The sequence below is a fragment of the Echinops telfairi genome, unplaced genomic scaffold (genome assembly GCF_000313985.2).
Source record: "Echinops telfairi isolate 266 unplaced genomic scaffold, ASM31398v2 ScPeMD7_23;HRSCAF=83, whole genome shotgun sequence".
Taxonomy (NCBI): Eukaryota; Metazoa; Chordata; class Mammalia; order Afrosoricida; family Tenrecidae; genus Echinops; species Echinops telfairi.
The window spans coordinates 85,406,336-85,425,748 of NW_022103920.1; the positions used below are offsets into that span (position 1 = coordinate 85,406,336).

Genomic DNA, 19,413 nt, shown 5'->3' on the forward strand with positions numbered 1-19,413 from the left:
AAAAAAAAGAGCAGAGTCTAAAAGCCTTCTATCGTACTAAAGGGAGCTCCATTTGGTTAGTTTAAAAGTAAAGCGTCCCTGAGAAGCCACAGTGGTGCCATACAGTTAAGCACTCGCATGCTTACAGTTGCTAACACACATGCTGGTGCTCTGACCCCAGTGGCTGCTCCCTGAAAAGACCTGGCGATCTGATTCCCAGTGCTGAAGCCTAGGAAAACCTATGGGACGTTCAACTCTGTCCTACAGGGCCACCTTCCACGATAATCAACACCACAATAACACAGGATCCCTAAGTGGCGCAAGCATCTGAGCACTCGACTACTGACCGATAGGCTGGGTGATTCTACCCAGAGGCACCTCGGAAGAAAGGTTTGGCAGTCTGTTGCTGGACAATCACAGCCACTGAAAATGCCACGGTCTGAAGTTCTACTCAGAAAACCACAGGCTTGCCACCAGTCAAAATCCACTGTGCGTGTGTGTCTGTGTTTACGGGGCAATCAAGAGCCGTTGTCATCCAGTACTGCTGTACCACACCTTAGTCCACAGAAATCTGCCTTCTCTATTAAGGGGGCTGGACCAGAGCCCTGGCTCGAGAACAGCTTATGGGGATGGCCCTGGTCTCTTATGACCTTCTGCCCCGACTCGGTTTTCACGTGGCTTGACGTCTCTCTCCCCCAGCCTCTGCTCTGCTCACTTGTTGAACCTCTCTCAGGTTACACACACGATTGGCTCAAGATAGACCCACCACTAACATAAAGCAAAGGCAACTCAGAGGTAGGATTTACAACATCCATTGGGGGTGTGTGTGTGTGGGGGGGGGGTTGCGGCGGCATATACTTTGAGCTGTAACAAGCTTGGCAGTGACGGATTTTACAAGCATTGGGGAATATGTGTGACCAGGTTTGTGACTCCTACAGTACTTTGTCCCATCCTTTTTGACACTGCTATTTAGCACCTCCGACCTGGTATGACAGTGATTTCTGTGCAGATTGCCTCTCCTGAATAAGTCCCTTGAAGCGGAGGATTCCTATCTGATTGCTCCTACCTCCTGAAGGCCTACTAGCTGCTTCGTGTATGCCAGGCCCTCGTCAACCCCAAGTGAATGTGTGAGAGGCTCCTTCATGACCCAGAGGGAAGCAAAATAGGAAGTCTCCTGTTGGTGCCATTTGAGCATCTCAAGGGAATCAGTATGATCCGTGAGACAGCAACAAATAAGTTACTCTTGAGAAATACAGACCATTGGAAGTACCACCAATGTATATGTCATTATGCATGCACGAGAGACACTGGCTTGTATGAAAATTAAACATAGGCGCTCTAGTCCCAAAGTTTGTGCTACCCCCCCTCCTTTCCCCTAACAACAGCGTTCTGTTACTACCACACACATGCCCTAAAAGGCAGACACCAGTCAGACCCTTCCCGTCCAGCATAAAATATATGGCTTAATAGGTGGGGGTTGGTGCACATTACAGGTTTGATAATTGTTATTAAATGTCAGTTAATTGCTTAGGAGAGCAAATAGAACACACACACACCCCCATGTGCTCATAACCACATGTTCTTTGGTTGTTTTAATAAGAAAGGGCCTGGATTTATAGCAAAATAACTCTACTCCGGACTTTCTGCCAAAATCTTATCTGATCAACGCCCCCTCCACACGGCCATCTGGGGCCCAGCATTTTAAGGGCAGGGTTCCCAGGGAATGTGGAGGAGGCATTTTCAAGGGCAAAAGCCAGCTTCAAAAGAAGCAATTGCTCTTTTAAAACGTCCGATCAATAGCGAAGAGCATCAACTGTAAAACGGCTCTTTAAGACGCTCTTCAGGGTGGGGGGCTGGGGGGTGGAGTGACATTTACGGGCACACCAAGCACGCGGTGCTTATCAACAGGCTGGTGGTACCCGGGCTTGGTAGGTGGCACCAACATAAAATGATCTGTTTGTGTGCGTCGTTGAGGTGGAAGGAGGTTATCAACAGGCCTATCTTCAGCGCTCTTCCTGTATTACCATCTTGTGCGGTGGGGCCGCTGCTCTTATTTTAAGTAACGCCATGTAATCAAGTTGCTATAAACCGCTGAGGTTGGCAACTATACAAAAATACCTTTCTCCACACTCCCGGCTTCACTACAGGCAGGGAAAAAATTCCTTTTTCCCTCCCTCTTCACCCCCAAATGTATGGATTGCACTGCCAATCCACAACTCAACTGCTGTAAGAGCCCCAAACACAGCACCAGCCGGGGTCGGCCTCCGAGCAGGTGCTGATTGCAGGAGCTCACTCGGTGCTGGTTCAGAGCTAACCCCTGGTGCATTCATGTCTCTCCCCCCAAGCCGACCAGGTGGTGAACAGGGTCACTTCCTCACTGCCGTTGAATCGAAGCCGGCCCATCGTGACCCTATTGGCCAAAGGAGAAGTGGCCCCGCTGCGCTTCCAAGACTATAACTGAGGGGTGAGGAACCTTTTTTTTCTTTTTGCTGCCAAGGACCTTTGGGATATATAACACCATCCTCGGGCCACACAAAATTATCAACTGAAAAATAAGTCTACTACATTTGGTCAAACATTTAATTACTAATTCACCTTTAATGCTATGTGACCAGAGCCCTGGTGGCGTAGTGGTAGTACATGGGCCTGCTAACTGTAAGGTCAGCAGTTCGAAACTCCCAGCCACTCCAAGGGAGAAAGACAAGGGCATTCTACTCCGGTCAGAATAAGTCTCGGAAACTCACAGGTGCAATTCTACTCTGTCCTACAGGATCACCATAGGGTCTGCATCGACTCATGGCAGCGAGGTTGATTTTTATTTATTTTTTGTTAACATGATATGCTGCCCGGAACTAGTTCTTTTTGGTGAAGCTTGTGATGTTAGCTGGTATTGATGAATCTGCAGCCCTCAGACATTCCCCACCCCTGCTGTAACTCTTTACAGAAATAGAAAACCTCATCTTTCAACTGCTGAGAGGCTGGTGGTTTCGAACTGATGATCTGGCTTGAGGTTGGCAGCCTCACCACTGTGGTCACCCACTATGCCGCCAGGGCTATTTTACAGGGGAAGAAAGTGAGGCCCAGAGAGGGAAGTGACTTGTTTGAGGTCAGTAAGTTCATAAATGAAATACAGAACTGGGCTTTGGACCCGGTTTCCCCGTCTCTAAACCCCACGCCCTTATCGGAAGCTAACCGTCTCCCAGCTAGTGTCCTGTCCTACATGGCAGTGAGCATCCCGGGAGACGGAAAAAGGAAATGGCCTGTATTTCCAACAAGGATATGTATACGTATACCTATGTCCCTCCAGCAAAGATTAGTCTAGAATTGTAGGCGGCTTAGAATTTAGACAGGAGCTTAAATTGAGGCTGATTTTAGTATTTGAGAAAGGCCTGGTGATCTACTTCCGGAAAATTAAAAAAAAGTAACCAACAGAAAGCCTGTGGGTGACAGGGGTCTGATCCACACCTACCAGACGGCACCAAGTTCTGTAGTGCAAAGGGTTGTCGTGGGTGTGGAGTGGGCGAGAAGGCAGTGAGCGAAGACAAATGTGAGCTGTGACATCAGAGGATTCAAATCTTGCGCGCTTAGTGAGCACTTGCTGCGCACTGGCCAACTTCAACCAGCGCAGAATTTCAGAAAGACATACTACGGAGTCCTCATCTTCTGAGTTCCCCATCCCGTCAGGGAGAAGCCAGTAGCCTAGAAATTACTATACTGCCTGAGAAGGCCCAGTACTGACCTAAGCACGGATTCTTCGGGCACAGAGGAAGAGGTCTATCCAGCTTAGGGTGAGGGGGACAGAAAGACTGTCAGGAAAGCGTCCCTGAGGAACCAGATCTTGATACAAGCCACGAGGGAGCCAGCACCGGGCAGGTGAGCGGGAGCTATGGGGCGGGTGTGTGCCATGCAGAACACAAGTCTGCATGAGGCTAAGGCAAAGGGCCAGAAAAGAGCAATGGTCATTGTTGCGTGCTTACTCTGTGGCAGGCTGTTATCAGAGGAACTGTACACCAAAAAAGTTGTGCTGAGATCCTACACCCCGGGAGCTGTGAACATCACCCTGTTCAGAAACAGTCTTTGAAGATGCTATCAGTTCATGTGAAGTCCTATTGGAGGAGAGTAGAGCCTAACCCAATGGCTGGTCTTTATAAAGGAGGAGAGACTCAGGGTCAGAGGCACACAGAGGGGAGACAACAACGAGAAATTTGTGGCAGAGACCTGAGTGATTTGCAAGCCAAGGAATGCCACTGAACACCGCCCAGGCATGGTCACCAGATGCCAGGTAGAGACACGGAACAGACTTTCCTTGAAATCACCAGTACCCTGCTTTCAGATGCCTAGCCTCTGGAATGGAGACCTCACACGTCTGTCCTAATAAGCCATCCAGTTTGGGGCCCAAACCAAACCAAACCAAACCAAAGACTCAATGCCATCTCGTCGATGCCAACACTTAGTGACCCTAGAGGACAGGGAACAACTGCCCCTGTGGGTTTCTGAGACTAACTCTTTTCGAGAGTTGAAGTCTGTCTCCCGTGGAGCGGCTGGTAGTTTCAAACTGCTGACCTCATGATGAGCAGGCCAATGTGTAACCACTACACCACCAGGACGCCTGTGCTAAAGCACTGTCTGTCCTGTCCCACAACCCCATGAGATGAGCTAAGCACCCCGACACCATCCGATGGGTGAGGCAGCAGAGGGAGGCCCCAGGGAAGGCAGGACGCTTGAAAGGCGTTTCCTCAACGGTTAATGTGTGGAAGCTGAGATTGAGCTTCAAGACAATCTCGCTCCGGAGCCCGCAGTACATTTAGAAACTCTGGGAGACAGTGAGGAGCAATTCCTAGAGGGATTTAGGCAGGGAAATAGCAGGAGTCCACCTGAGTCTGGGGAAATCCACGCTCATTGCTGAATGGAATGAAGAAAGGAGGGGGTGGTTTAGAGGCAGCCGAGGGGGGACAACAGACCACTGGCACCAGGATCTTCTGGGCAGCGGACTTCTTGGCCTCTTTTTATGGCTCCTCCCTCCCTCGGAGGCCCATGGGTTCCAAAACAAGCCCAGAGATCTATTTGGGGTTAAGTGGTCTGAACTTATTCTGCCTCCTCCTCCAACATCAGAAGTCCACCCTCCCAAGCCCTCTCTCCCCCTCAGTGGGGAGCTGTGGGAAGTCAGGGCTTGTGCTCAGCTCATCTCCTGGACTTCCCGGATAGAGAAGTAGATGACAGCGCTGCCTGACCCGTGGCTCCTCCCTCTCCACCCATGCCGTTTCCCTACGGTGACCGCATGATGGCGCCTCGGATGGTGGACTTGGCCGCTTGCTGACCATCTGGCAGAGGGGACTGACTTGGCAACAAGCAAGAGAATATTTTGTCATTACCTTGGTAATGAAGAGCAGCTGAGGGCCCAAATGGACTCTTCTATTAAGATAGACCAACATTTATTGTGTCCTTAGAAGGTACTGAGCACTCTTCAAAGAACTTTACACTTATCAACTCATTGGAGAGAAGCCCTGGTGGTACACCGGTTACGTGCTTGGCATTTACCTGAGAGGTTGGAGGTTTGAATCCAACCAGCAGTTCCCATCAGAAACAGACCTGGTGATCAGGGTTCATATGGTTTCCACCAAGCAAATGGGGCAATAGGGCAGCTATATGATGTCACATGGGGTCGCTATGAATCAAAACCAACTTAACTGCCTCTAAGTTTAATAACAACTCATTTGATCCAAACAGAAGTTCTTGGAATCATACAACTATGATTCAATTGCCTGATGGAGAAACTGAGGCATACACAGACTTAAGCACCTAGTCCCAGGTCACAGTTCTTAAGCAAGAGGGTCAGGATTCGACTCCAGAGAATCGCATTCACAGTTCACAACCCTACCTACTCTTCCCTACTAACTACCTCTCAGGGGAAACCCAAGAAGAGAGATGCACATTCCAGACCCACTTCAGTGGAGGCCCCTGTAGGGCTAGCAAGTGAAACCCCTCTGTGGGGCTTGAATGCTTATTATATGTGAAGAAAAAAAAAGCCAGATGCAGTTAAAACAGCATACATTTTCACAATCTTGTGCTGGTTAAAGTCATAATGGAACCAGAAGCCGGAAGCTACCCTCATTTCAACAACTTTATGAAAAAACCCAGTCAAGCAAACAAGGCACAAAGAATAAGTTAATAATGCCCCAAATAGAATGGCACAGCTTCCACTCCAACCTACTATTAATTAATCTGTGTATTGCCACCAAGGAGGAGGTAGTTAGTGTTAAGTTCGATCAAATTATGGAGAAGCTTCAGCATTGCTGTGACTGTTTCAACAGTAATTATTAAGCTGCTACGCCTTTTCTCCCTAATAAAACCCCTTCATTCTCAGTCTCACACGCGCAGCTGTTCACCTGTCTCCAGCTTCTTATGACAAGTGTAACAAGCTTTTCAAATTAAACTAAAAGACACGTTTCAAAGAGAAGACGGAAATCTGATTTGCAAATCCTAGTAGGCTTCCCATCCAAATTCAGTCTCTGAAGAACATTTGCCTCCAATCTTCTCCAAAGGGGTCCTCGGTCTTGCTGCTATGCTGTGAATGTACAGATGCAAAAACCCACCATCCCTTGGGAAACCACAGACGCAGAGTGTGAGGAAAGGGACACTCAGTGAAGCATTTAAAGGCTTGTGATCAAGCCCCAGACCTACCACCTGTGAGCTGTATTGTGTGACTCTGCCCTTATTTTCTATTTAAAAACAAAAAAGAGGAGCCTCAGTGGCGTAGTAGAGGTTAAATGCTGGGCTGTTAACTACAGGGTCAACAGTTTGAAACTACCAGTCGCTCAAAGAGTAAAAGATGAGGCTTTCCACTCCCACCATGTTGGCTTGGTGGCCGTGCGTTTTCTGTAAGGCAGAAACATCTGCATTATCTTCCACAGGCCCAGCACCTGGGTTTTGTGTGCTCTCAGTGCCTGAAAAGCTAGCTAGCCATCAACCCACCTGAAAGAGGTCAAACCCTTCAAAGCAAAGGGCAGGGGAATCTCTCTGCTAGCGCCCATCCCCTCTCCTCTGCACCAACCAGAAGGGCAGGGAATACTCGGTCATTGCTTTCCTTGTCAGCCTGACCTTCAGTAATTCATTCAAGCAACAATATTTACTGAAGACCCACTATGGGACGAGGCCCTGGACACAGGATGTAAAAAACCATCTCCAACCTTCAAAGCCATCAGAGTTGAATTGGAGGAAGCAGCCCAGAGGTCACACGAGGGAAAGGGGTACCCAAAGTACACAGGCAGCCTGTTGGTGGGAGAGGGAGCTCAAGGCTCCTTCTGGAATGGCTAACAGGTGGGGAAAAAAGACCAGGAAAGGTTGGAGAGAGGATAATCCTTGAGGGATTCTAGGTCTTGTAAAGAAAAAGTGAAGTCATTAGAAGTCCTAGTGCCCTGAAAACAGGCAGGGGAAAAAATGAAGTGACTTAGGTACAAAGAATGAGGAGAACTGGCACAGACAAAAACACTCATCACGCCAACTCCTCACTTACCGACCATCTCATTAGCCAACACTTCGAATCTGAAACAATAGCAAAGGAGAAAAAAACAAAAAAACTACTGGCGATTTTACACATTAAGGAGGCATGGTGGCAAAGGCTGTGTGGAGCCAACTGAGAACACCATGTCAGGCTGCTGTGCGGGGCTGGCCTCCTGCAAGACCAGGGCCTCCAGGTGGATGGGCAGGCAGCACCAAGCCAGCAGGCACCTATAAGGAGTTCCCAGCTCCTATTTGGTCTGAGGTCCTGAAGCTCAAAATTGCCGTAGGTGGGAAGAGAGGAAGCATCAGGCATCGGAGAGGGGGGCGTTGCTAAAAAGGATGTGTGCGACTTTAATGACCTCTCAAAGTGAGCACAACTGGACCCGGCTGCCTTCCACTCAGCCATTCACTCATGTAACAAGACTGACTGAAGACCCACTCGGTGACAAGGCCCTGGACACTGGATGAAGAGACAACACATCCTGGCCCCCAAAAGAGATCAGAGTTGAGTGGGAGGAAACAGCCCTGAGGATAAGCATGGGGAAGTGGTATCCAAGCCCCAGTGAGCTCAAGTTTGTGGGAGAGGGTGTTCAGTGGAGCTAAGAGGGTGGTCAGCCTCCCCCCTCCCAGGGCCTCACTGCAAGCCCCTGGCCCCAAGGGCTGAGCAGCGCCCTGTAAAAGCAAAGCTTGCAAGGGTGAAGAATGAAGCCCTGCAGGAGCCTCCCGGAGGGAAGCTCAGACAAGCACAGGGGTAAGGGGAAGTGGTTAAGCCCCGGGGCGCTCTAGGAGCACAGCTTTATCCAGTTTGGTCTCCGAGCAGCCTTCCCCACAGAAGGGGACTCCACAGCTGGCTGACTCGTCACACCAGTGAATCGTAGCTGTTATCGCTATGATCCTATATTCTTAATTAAAAAAAAAAAATCAAACAAGAAAGATGAAATGAAGCACCATGCTCACCTAACACCCTGGTCTTTGGAGCCTATGGCCATGCCAACATGTGAGGGGTAGGTGTGTGCGATGCTCACCACAATTCTGGAGGCACCAGGGGGCTTCGAACATTTGTGGGAAAGATTCCATTACCTTTTTCATTCAACGTTTCCAAGAACGTCTTTGCTATCCCCTGGGACATGCCTGCCTGTCCCTCAACCCAAACCCCTGCAATTCCACTTCAGTCGATCTGAGAAGAGAACAGAAGTCCGACAGGTGGTTTTTGCGGGTGTTTCCCAACACTTTCCACATCAGGGCAAACACCACACACAGTCAGTGTTGCATGACACAATGGATTAAAGTAGAGGTTACACTTCTGTGGGGCATGATGGAAAACACCAATTTCCTTTCTTTAAGTTACATGAGTAGACTAAGAAACAAAAGTATTAGGAAAGTCAGTATTAAGCAATGACTTTGTATAAATATTCACAATGCAATCTTTTGCAATCACTGAATTCAAGAAGTATATAAAGGGAGCAATCGAAGTGCTGTTCAAATATAATTTGAAGTCTTGTAGCTTTCAGCAATTGTAGAAAATGTGAGATGTTCAGCAGAGCATGAAACTTAAAGACATTAATAAGATATCTGGGGCCACAGGTGAAACTCATTCACGGCATACAGCTTAGGCAGCACTCAGTGATGTTGCCCCAGCTTTAAATTGGGGGTAGAATAAAAATTCACAGGCTCAAAAGATGCAGCCTGTATCCTGTTACAGTGAACCCCCAAGCCAAACATGAAATGAAAGTTGATCTAAACACAACTCAGAGACATGTGACTTTGAGAAAGTTCAAGTTAACAAACAAAATGAACAGGCAGCTCTTTTCTGGAAAGCCTGACAGGAGGTTTAAAGGAAGGGATTTCTCAAAGGCTCAGCTTTCTGGGTTGAGGGCTGGAGTCTAAGAACTTGCCCTGTGTTCATTAGGTACACAGGAGTGGAATGCCAGAAAATTCCTGTAAGATGCTGGGATAGCGCCAGCACTGCTCCAACCACGCCAGTTTCCTCAGTTTAAAAAAAAAAAAAAAAGCAAGGCTGTATTTAGAGACATGTCAAGTTGATTCGTACAAGACTCTCAATTAAACTTTTATGTTAGTGCATTATCTACTATCCCAAGAGCAAACTGACTGTCAGTGACACATGCTTTCAGAACTGGTCTTCGTTATGATCAAGGCCCAGACCAAACTAATAAGAAAAAATGACGTCCTGGTTCTGGGTGCACACGCTCATATAAGTGCAGGAGTTACAATCAGGTCTCCTCAGGAAGGTCACCGAGGGTCCCGAGGTTGGGTGGTGGGCAAATACCTAGAATAGTTATAGTTCTCTTAATCTGTCAGACTGTTTTGACCATAGTCTAGAGTACGAGTTCATTTTTATATCTCAATCAGTATATATATGTGTGTATATACAGACATGCATCGATAATTATGCATACTTATGTAAAACTGAAAAAAATATTTTTTATCAGTGCTCATTCCTATTTCCTTTCATTTTGATGACGATTCTTAAAGACCCACAAACTGATTTCACACCCTATTACTGGGCTTGTGGTTAGAACACACATTGTAATATGCTGGAGGTAGTCAGTGGGCCAATCTGATCTTCAGCCTATTCACAGAATAAAGGGTGTAGCCTAACCCTCTGCATGCAGCCTCACCTTCCACCTCCACCCCTCCTGGTCCACAATGCAGCCTCACAGAAGCACTTCTGGCTCAGACTTCACCCAGAAAAGCAACCTCTTGGACTAACTCGTATGTGTCCCTTCACATTTCAGTTCAAGGCTGTACATGGATCAGATTGAGCCTTCCCTGGTCGTCCCCCCACCTCCCGCCCCCCACAACACACCCCAGGTCTATCTTCTAGCCACCACACCTTATAGTACAGCAAAGGTCAGTCACACTGTGGCTCTTGGCTACCATGTCTGTCTCTTATGGTCCACTGACCCCACACTACCAGGTGTATGACACATGCTTGGTAGGCACTGCTGCCCCCGACCCAAATGTCCACCTGTATCAGGAGAAGAAACATTACCCATAGCCAGTCATCAGAACGCTATAGCTAGCCTTTAAGCACAACAGAAGGTGACGGAATCCAGAAGAGGCCTTTCGTGTATTTCCATCGATAGGGGCAGTCAGCCTTTGCAACGGGAGTCAGAGCACAGTGCAGTCGTTTCCTCAGCGCCCCATCCCTGGACCTAAAACCCCCTCTGTGAAAATTTGTTGAACGTATGAATAAACCACCGGAAGAACTTTTGAAGATTAAAGTTGTTAGGTGTGTGTGAGGGTGGGGGGAGGGGGACCTAAATGAAGAAGTGGGGGGGAGACTTGGAACAAATTCTGCATTGTTAAGCATGTTTGCAAGTGACTTTATAATCGCTAATTAGCTTTTCTCAACCACATCCCCTCTGTTGCAGGCTGTACTAGCCTCTCAATTTTAAGATAAGGGGACTCAAAACCCCAAGGTCACGCAGCAGATCAAGGTCAACCCTCAAGCCCCCAGCTGTAATAAGAATACCATTAGAGACAAGGTTAAAATAAAAGCGCTGGGGCATGGGACAAGAAGCGCTGCGCGTCTTCTCCGCACACGACATAAGACGGAAAGGACCTGTTGGGTTGCGAGCCCTATGTGCGCAGACGCCATTATTCCGTCCTTCATTTCCACAGCCCAGAGAGGCAGGCGTGTGCAGGGAACAAGGGAGCCGAGCCTAGCTCCGGAGTCCCGGCCCAGCCAACCAATCAGCAGGGAAACCACTCCGTCAGCCAGGGCACGTGGCTCCTTCACCCACTGCCGGCTCTTCGGGGGAGAAACGGAGTGGAGACTAAAATGCCGCACACCGAGCCCCACCCCCCAGAAAAAGAGCCTTATCAATAAACAAGAGATGGTCATAAAAATAAATATAACCACAGTTGAATCACAAGATAATCAACCACCCAGAAGCAAATGGCTCATTTATATCACAAACTTGCAACTCTAAATTCTAACACCCCACCCCCAAACGCATAGAAAATAAACCGCTGACTAAAAGTCTGTCTGTCTACTTCAGGCTTCTTTCTACAAACCAAGCTCGCATTTGCTGGAAAACGGCACTGGGCTTCGCAGCCACGTAACTTGGATTCCAAAGAGAGAGACGGTGAAACGTAAACTTTGCTGAAAGAAATTAATTGTGGCTGGGATTTTTTGATTGATTTACTCTTTAAAAACAGTTTGAGGGCGGAGTTCAATCTCTTCTGTTCTAAAACTTCGTTTCCACTAAAACAAACAATAAATACATTCCATAGTGCTAGAAGGAGCTGGGGTCAATACTTTTGCCAGGCCCAACTGCAGTGAATTAGTCAATTAGAACCCAAAAGTCTCCAGCTGTGACTCTCCATCTCCTCGAGGCCTAACAGCATCTCTAGCCCATGGATTAGAAAGGCCTACGGAAACAGTAACCTGCTAAGGAAACATCCACCCAGAGCACCCACAGGTCTCCAAGGAAACAACTTTCCTGTACAGTCCTTGATTCTCCAGGCTCCGGAGGTCTGGCACTTAGAGGTTGAGGAGATGGCACGAAGCCATATCTGGGGGTTCACTCAGGGATTGGGGGGTGGGGGGTGAGTCAGTTCCTCAGAGAGACATGCCTCCACCCTCCAACCTTCTTCATCCTATTCTGACATCAATCATCCATCCTTCCACGGCACTCTACTTTCCTCGGGGTTCGGCAACGCATGGCAACAGTCACACAGAACTCACAGACAATACGTACAATTGTGGGGTTTAGTAAGGAACTTAGCAGGTTACACGCCAGGGCCTGAAATGTTAAGCCTTGGTCTGTAGGAGTGCCCCTTCTCAGCCATGCCTGCTGGCCTGTCTCTCTCTCTCTCTCTCTCTGATCCTCCACCTCTCAGTCAAATGGCCCTTTGGTCTCTGCCTTGCTCAGACACGCTACAAAACTCCTTTAGTGCTGATCAATGCCCAAAAGGTACGCCACTTTTTTGCTCAAAGGCACTCACTTTACTCGTTCCAGCGGCTGAGAAAGAAGCCCACTGTTGTCTCGTGGTCTTGCTGCTGTGGTTTCTGGCACCTCTGGCTGCTACCACTGATCCCCACAGTGATCTTGGACCCACTCTGCTGGTGACTTTTCTTTCTGCTCGTCCCTGGAGTCTCCTAATCTGCTTCTGAGATGGCTCACTTTATACCCAGCTGGGCGGTAAACCTGATCAATCTTAACTCCATACACCTGAGTTGCATACTCCCACCCAGTCATTTGATAGGAGTTCCATAGAAAGGCCACAGCAAGTAATTTTACTTCACTGCAGAGGTCATGCCTCCCAAAACACTAGCCACAAACAACACAAACATACCTGAGCACACACTGAAATAAAACCAAAAAACCACGGCTGCGGAGTGGATTCTAAATCCTAGCGATGCTGTAGGATAGAGGAGTACGGCCCCAAAGACTTTTCACAGGTGCAAATCCTTACTGAGGCAGCCTGCCTAATGGAGCTCCCACTGGGTTCTAACCACTGACCTTTCGGTTCGTCTTCGTAGAGCCAATAACCACTGCGTGGGTAGGGCTCCTACCCATGGTATGGAAACCCCAGAGCTGAGGATAAGTGACGCCCAGGCCTGATGGTTCAATGATCCGTCTCTCAGGTGTGAGCTCTGCCGGAAACATGGCAGTGTGGTAACAGCCTCCAACAGGGATGAGACAAGATGATTTTGAAATAATGTACCTTTCAAAGGAGCAGGGGGAAAAGTGCTTTGAATCTCCCTTCCCACATCAACATAAGCAGATTTACTGAGATAGACTTTGTACACAATAAAATGTATCCATCGTAAAGTGTACAGCTTGATGAGCGTTGACTAAGGTATACAGTCATGTAACCACCAATACAATAAAAACATAACCCATTTCTACCACCTCCCAAAAGTTCTGTGTGCCTCTTTTCAGAAAATATTGTCTCCAAACCCCAGCACCCTAGCAACTGAGATCTGTTTTCTGTCCAGATCATGTTACCTTTCCCAGGAAATCTCATATAAAGACTCCCACAGCAAGTGGTCTTCCGAATCCCGTCTCTTTCGCGAAGCACAATGGTTATGCGACTCACGCAGGTCGCTGTGCGCATCAGAAGTTTGTCCCTCTTTTATTGCTGAGCACCGTTCTCTTTCTACCGATCAACTTTTATAATCTTCCTTGAAGCCCTGCCTTATCCTAACACCCCAAACACTATTTGACTTTTCTTGATTTTGTCCTCTGCGGCAATGCCAACCTGGGCTTAGTCACTTGCCCAGTACAAAAACCGCTCTTGTCAGGAAAGCAAGGCTAGACAGGCCAATATGAACTTAAGCAGAGAGTTGGAGGTGATCAGCCACATTGAGGAGGGGAAAAAAAAAAAGCCAGCACATGAGAGTCCAAGAGCCTAATGGACTTTATTACAAAAGTGTACCCCAGCACTGAATTAGAGAAAGTCATCCCTCCACTCAGTGATTAATCAACAAGTATGACATACTGGACTGTTTGCCCCCCCCCCCCCCCACATCTGATGGGAGGGTCGGAGCTATGCAGTAGCATCTCATTTATGATCTTTGGGGTGTTTTCAATGAGTAGCTTTTCCAGATAAACTGAAATTTAGTTTAGAAGTATTTTGAAGTACTAATTATAAGTACTGAAAAGGTGCTAATTCCACGCCTTATGAAATAGAGGCTCCTAAACATAATTAAATGTGTACAGGACGTCACAGAGCCGTTGTTATAAACAGTCTGACAGGGGGCTAACCTCAGGGGTTACCCAGTTTGGCAGACTTCTTCCTCCCCATCCAAGGTGGCCCCAGACGATTTGTTTTTAAAGAGAAGTTTCCACCACCTGCCTATGCTAGCTACCACTCTTCACACAATTGCTATCGTTCTGCTTCTAAGCTATTTTCCCTTTTGAAAATTACCAAATTTTCCATCATACAGAAAACTTCAGAGCATTAAGTACTAATCTCAGATTTAGCAACTGTTCAAAATTACCGTATCTACTTGAAATAAATTTTCCTTCTTAGTTAAAAAAGAAACAACCCATAATAACCTTTCACATTATGAAAGTCGGCTAGCCAACCTTCCAAGAGAGTTGAAAGGTGCCCTAGTAGCCCAGTGGGTTAACCATTGGGCTGCTTGCTAACTGAAGGTTGTGGGTTTGAACCCACTAGCTGCTCTGTGGGAGGAAGACGTGGAAATCTGCTGGCATAAACATTTACAGCAGTGGTTCTCAACCTTCCTAATGCTGCGACCCTTTAATACAGTTCCTCATGTGGTGGTCACCCCCAACCATAAAATTATCTTCATTGCTACTTCATAACTGTAATTTTGCTACTGTTATGAATCGTAATGTAAATATCTGATATGCAGGACCCCTGTGAAAGGGTCATTTGACTCCCAGCCTTGGAAATCCTTTGCACCAGTTTGACTGTGTCCTACAGGGTTGCTATGAGTCAGAATCTACTCAACAACAGTGGGGCTTTTTTTTTTTCTAAAACATTCGAAAACTAAAGAAATGACATCACTCACAATCCATCATCTTAACACCCATTCTTCACATTATTGTGGAATTCTTTTTCTTTTTTTGCCCATGGAATTGGGTTTCCCAAACATTTGGAAGTACATATACAACTTGGAATGTCACATTTCTAATTTAGTAATATAGCACAGGTGTTTCTTGAGGTTCTTACATGCATCACCATTTTGGCACAGTGCCAAAGTACATGGGCCAGTTACCTAACTAATACCTTCTCCAGCTTCACTTAGGGTATTTCCAGTCCCTTGTCATTTTACTTAAGGTCAATGAACATCTCTATGCATATGGTCCTATCACCTGACTTAATCTACTCAGAAGGCATATCTGGCTATTATCTTGTCCTTGGTACCTTCCTTCAGAACCAGGTCACTCAGCCACCTATCTACTCATTCACAAAACAGTTCCCAAGTTTCTACCTGGTATTAGAGATCTTTTTAGTAACATAGATTGCAGAGTAGCAGAGTAACACCTCCTCCTTGCCCTCAAGCTCACAAGCCAGCTGTGGAGGCCACAACTCACTGCACTTGAGAGGATCAGAGAGCAACAAAGAAGCAGGAGCTGATTCCCTACCAAACTGCTTTGCACTGATGATGCATGCAAATCAGCCTGGAGGAGAGAAACATCCTGTGGTTACCCAGTCTGAGCTGATATGATTGGATTTGTGTCAACTTGACTGGGCCAGGGTTTTTGGTAGTTAGGCAGTAATCCCCCATCCCATGATGTGATCTTATGCAACGCAATCAACTCCACGATGAGCTCTAACATTAACGATCAGCTCTGTGAGCAGCCAGCAGTTGTGGAGGTGTACAGCCTCTTTGGTCAGGTCACAGTCTTGACGCAATTGGAAGAAATACTCCTTGGGGGTGTCATCAGTTCCATTTTAAGCAGTCTCTGTTGGAAAGCTTGTCACTTCTGCTGGGTCTGGATCCTGCATCTGGTTTGATAACCTCCTGCCATACTGCCTGTTGATCCCAGGAGCTGCCAACCTTAGATTCATTCACCTTTTCATCCATCAGCATGTGGCCTTCTTGCTTTCTGGTTCAACTGCCACCTGCGGCTACCTGAGTCAGGCGAAGCCTCCAGCTTAATATCTGGCCCATAGATCTAAACTGAATTGAGCTTACCTGCATCCACAACTTTGTGAGCCATTTCTTCTATGTACATACACATATTTTTTCTAGGTCCATACACATATGTGCCAGATTTTGCTTCTCTAGAGAACCCCAAAAGTTGGGCAGGTGTGCTGTCCTATTCAAAGACAGGTGAGGTCTGTCCCCTCCAATGTTGATCTCATATGTGGTAGTTACATAATCTGTTGCCAATTTGAGTCTTAAGAGTGAAGGGGTGGAGGCGGGGCACATGCACACTCCCTGCGAGACATTCCTATTGGGAAGACACATGGAGCCACCCTAGGGCCCTGGAGCTGGAAGAGACACATGGAGACTCCTGCCAGTGCTGAGATGCTTCCACTGCCACTGGATCTACAAGACTTTCCACCCACTGGCCTGTGATCTTCCTGCATTTGGGCTGAAGTCACTGCATATGTTGTGTGAGTCTGAAGAGGATATAGATTGGTATCTGACATATGGGCTTATGGAGTTGATCTGGACTGGGCTGGGATGTTTCTCAATAGTCACTTGCTCTTGTATATAAAGCTCTTTCTTATACAGATATGAGTGTCTATGAATTTGTTTCTCTAGTCAACCTGGGCTAACACATCATATTAACAAAACATGGCATCCAAATAGCTTCTCTTAACCCAATGTTGACCACAGCCGAAATGATCTTTTCATTCCTAGTGTTCAGAGCAGCTGCTGTCATTGCTGATATGGAACTAAGGGTGTGTCCTACTTTCCTTGTGGCTCCAAGGAGCCTGCACATCGGCTCTGCACAGCCTCCTCCTCTCAGCAGCCAAACATTTATATCTCAGCAATCTAAGCCAAACAAGTACAGCTCTTTCTTATCCTCTCACCAAATGCAGGAAAGGCCTTTTTTACCCTTCTTTCCTTAATGGTTATGACACTAGAAATACTGCCAAAGAGGTGCGTCACCAGGGGCAGGAGAGATACCCATGGAGGAAGAAAACGAGGCAGTTAATCTTGCTCCTCAGATGAACAAAACAGAAACAGGGAGCAGAAAAGTCTGGGTCTCGCTCAGAGATCTCTGTCCAGATTTAATGAGCCTTTCTTCCTATATTGCACCTACCCGCCACCCTTGCAACCTCATTTCTCAGCTTGCAGGCTTTTTGAAAGCCCTCCTTAACAGCCTCTCACCACTTGGGAAATTCCCACAGTGAGGAACATGGAGTGAACAGAAAGAAAAAGCAATGGGAAGCCCATTGGTTCCAATAAAAGCATACACATGTACACACTTTTCTTTCGTTTGAACCAGGGAGACAACAATAATAACTCGTTTATCCTTAAAGAGTGACACCTGTTTGAAATGAAACAATGGCTAAATCATTCGTGGATAATTCACTTGTTCCTGACTGTCATCTTATTTTCTTCACCGTACAGTGCTCACATTCCATTCCATCTTCTTTCCCGCGTGTTCGTTCTCGGAATAAGAAAACGCACTGTAAAGTCTTCCCGTGTTCAGTGGGAAAGTGCCTTCTGGCAGCAATGTCAACAGAAACAGTGAGAGTAAACGGAGCGAAGTTGCGATCCGCTAAGAAAAGCGGCTCTTGCGCTGGAAGGTCAGACCTGGCTCTGTGGGTGCCAGGAGCACCTGAGCAGTGCCCCCTTGCCCCTTTAGGTGACAGTACTCTGACTTCTTCAAGAAGTTTCCGGAATCTCTACAAGAGGTAAACAGTGACAAATGAGTGCCACGAGGTCCCTTTCTTTACCTTTTGGAGAGACAGGTGGAGGGGTGATGCTGAAGGAAAGCTTGACTGAATTTGCCATCCAATCCCAGTTTGGGGTGGGCTTCTCCAGAACAGGGCGAGGAAACGATACATAAAGGAAGTGCCAATAATTTGGCACAGCTGGTCTGTGGGAGAGTCATTTCCAGACATTTGTATTTCACAAAGCAGGGCCTGAAAAGTACGGGTTCTGGAAAAAGAGTTCTCTATTACTACCATCACTTTCATTTCATAAAGGAGACGGTTTCCGTGTGCACAGTCGGTCAAGGGCATCGTCTCAGAAGGAGGGATGCAAACAGCACACTGAACTTGAACAAGTTCCCACTGCAGGGTTTCCAGGTCTCCTCATTCCATGCAGCTCAGAGGAAACGCTGTCGTGGGCAAGCACTGGTCTGCAGCTGGAGAATCCTCACTACTGTTCAAAGGAACTTTTCCCACGAGGTGAAGAACCTTGCCTGAGGTTCACAGTGGTGAGAGATTGGAAGCGCTCAGGTGGGTCTGAAAGGAGGCCTATGTGCTGCACAATCCACAGGCTTCTGCAGGCACGGCCCCCCAGCCCCCCGGGTCCCTGGCAATGACCTGACAGCAGAGAGACCAGCTACAGAGGTCCAGCGTTCCGACCATTTCAGTGTCTCTGGGCTGAATTCAAAGAGTATTCAGAAACGACTGAAACTTAGTGTGGGGATTAAAAATAGGGTCGCCAGTGAAACTTTCACATGCTGAGAGTGTTTACCTGAAGTCTACACTATAAGGTTAACGGAGAAGGCAGGACATCAGTATATGTAATAACTTAAAGAACAAGGTTAACAAGGCACGAACGGAAAGGAAGCCCCGTGTTACCAGCAGTAGACCTGGGAGACAAGATTAGAGACGGACTTTCTGTATCTTCTCTTCCTTTCCTAATTTTCTAACCCTTCTACATGTTCTACAATATTTTCAAAATCAGGGGGCAAAATGTTAAGAGTCCAAAGTAAATGAAAAACAAGATAAAACCCTATCCCTGTATTCTGACAGTTAAGCCGCCACGATTCGGTAAACAACTGCAATAATGTTCTCTAAGAATAAAAGCAAAAAGAATGATCGTGGCTCATGCTGCCTTATACTGTTTCCCATTCTGCTTTACACTCCCTATCGCCTCATCACTTTCCTTGTAGAGCTCCCAGAACAAACCAGCAGTTTCATGCCTTCATGCAGTTGTGTTCTGACACGACGAAGTAGATTTCATTCAGATTTAATTATTTCAAAAAGTAGATGCAAAAACCAGCCAGATGTGCTAATGAATCAGATGTTCTCTTCTAGTCAAAACAAAACAAAACCAAAAGCCCCTCCAGGTGAGGACCTAATGTCGGGGGTTTAAGTGGAGAGAAAATGTTTTGAGAATGATGTACAAATGCGCTTTACACAATTGATGTGTGTATGGATTGGGATAACAGTTGTATGAACCGCTAATAAAATGTTTAAAAAAAAAAAAAAAGCCCCTCCAGGTCAGGTAACGATACAAATAGGTTTCAAAGGAAGCGAGTGAGGGTAAATGGTCTCACACTAAGGTTGACA

General features: G+C 47.1%; 1 protein-coding gene across 1 annotated transcript in view; it reads right to left on the reverse strand.

The window, feature by feature from the left end:
* The window catches only part of JAZF1 (JAZF zinc finger 1), a 373,656-nt gene extending 361,090 nt beyond the window's left edge, over positions 1-12,566 (reverse strand). The window contains exon 1 of the mRNA XM_045288955.1: positions 12,454-12,566. The gene's annotated coding sequence lies outside the window, so the exon portion shown is untranslated. The remainder of the gene's footprint in view (positions 1-12,453) is intronic.
* Between the last annotated feature and the right edge of the window lie 6,847 nt (positions 12,567-19,413).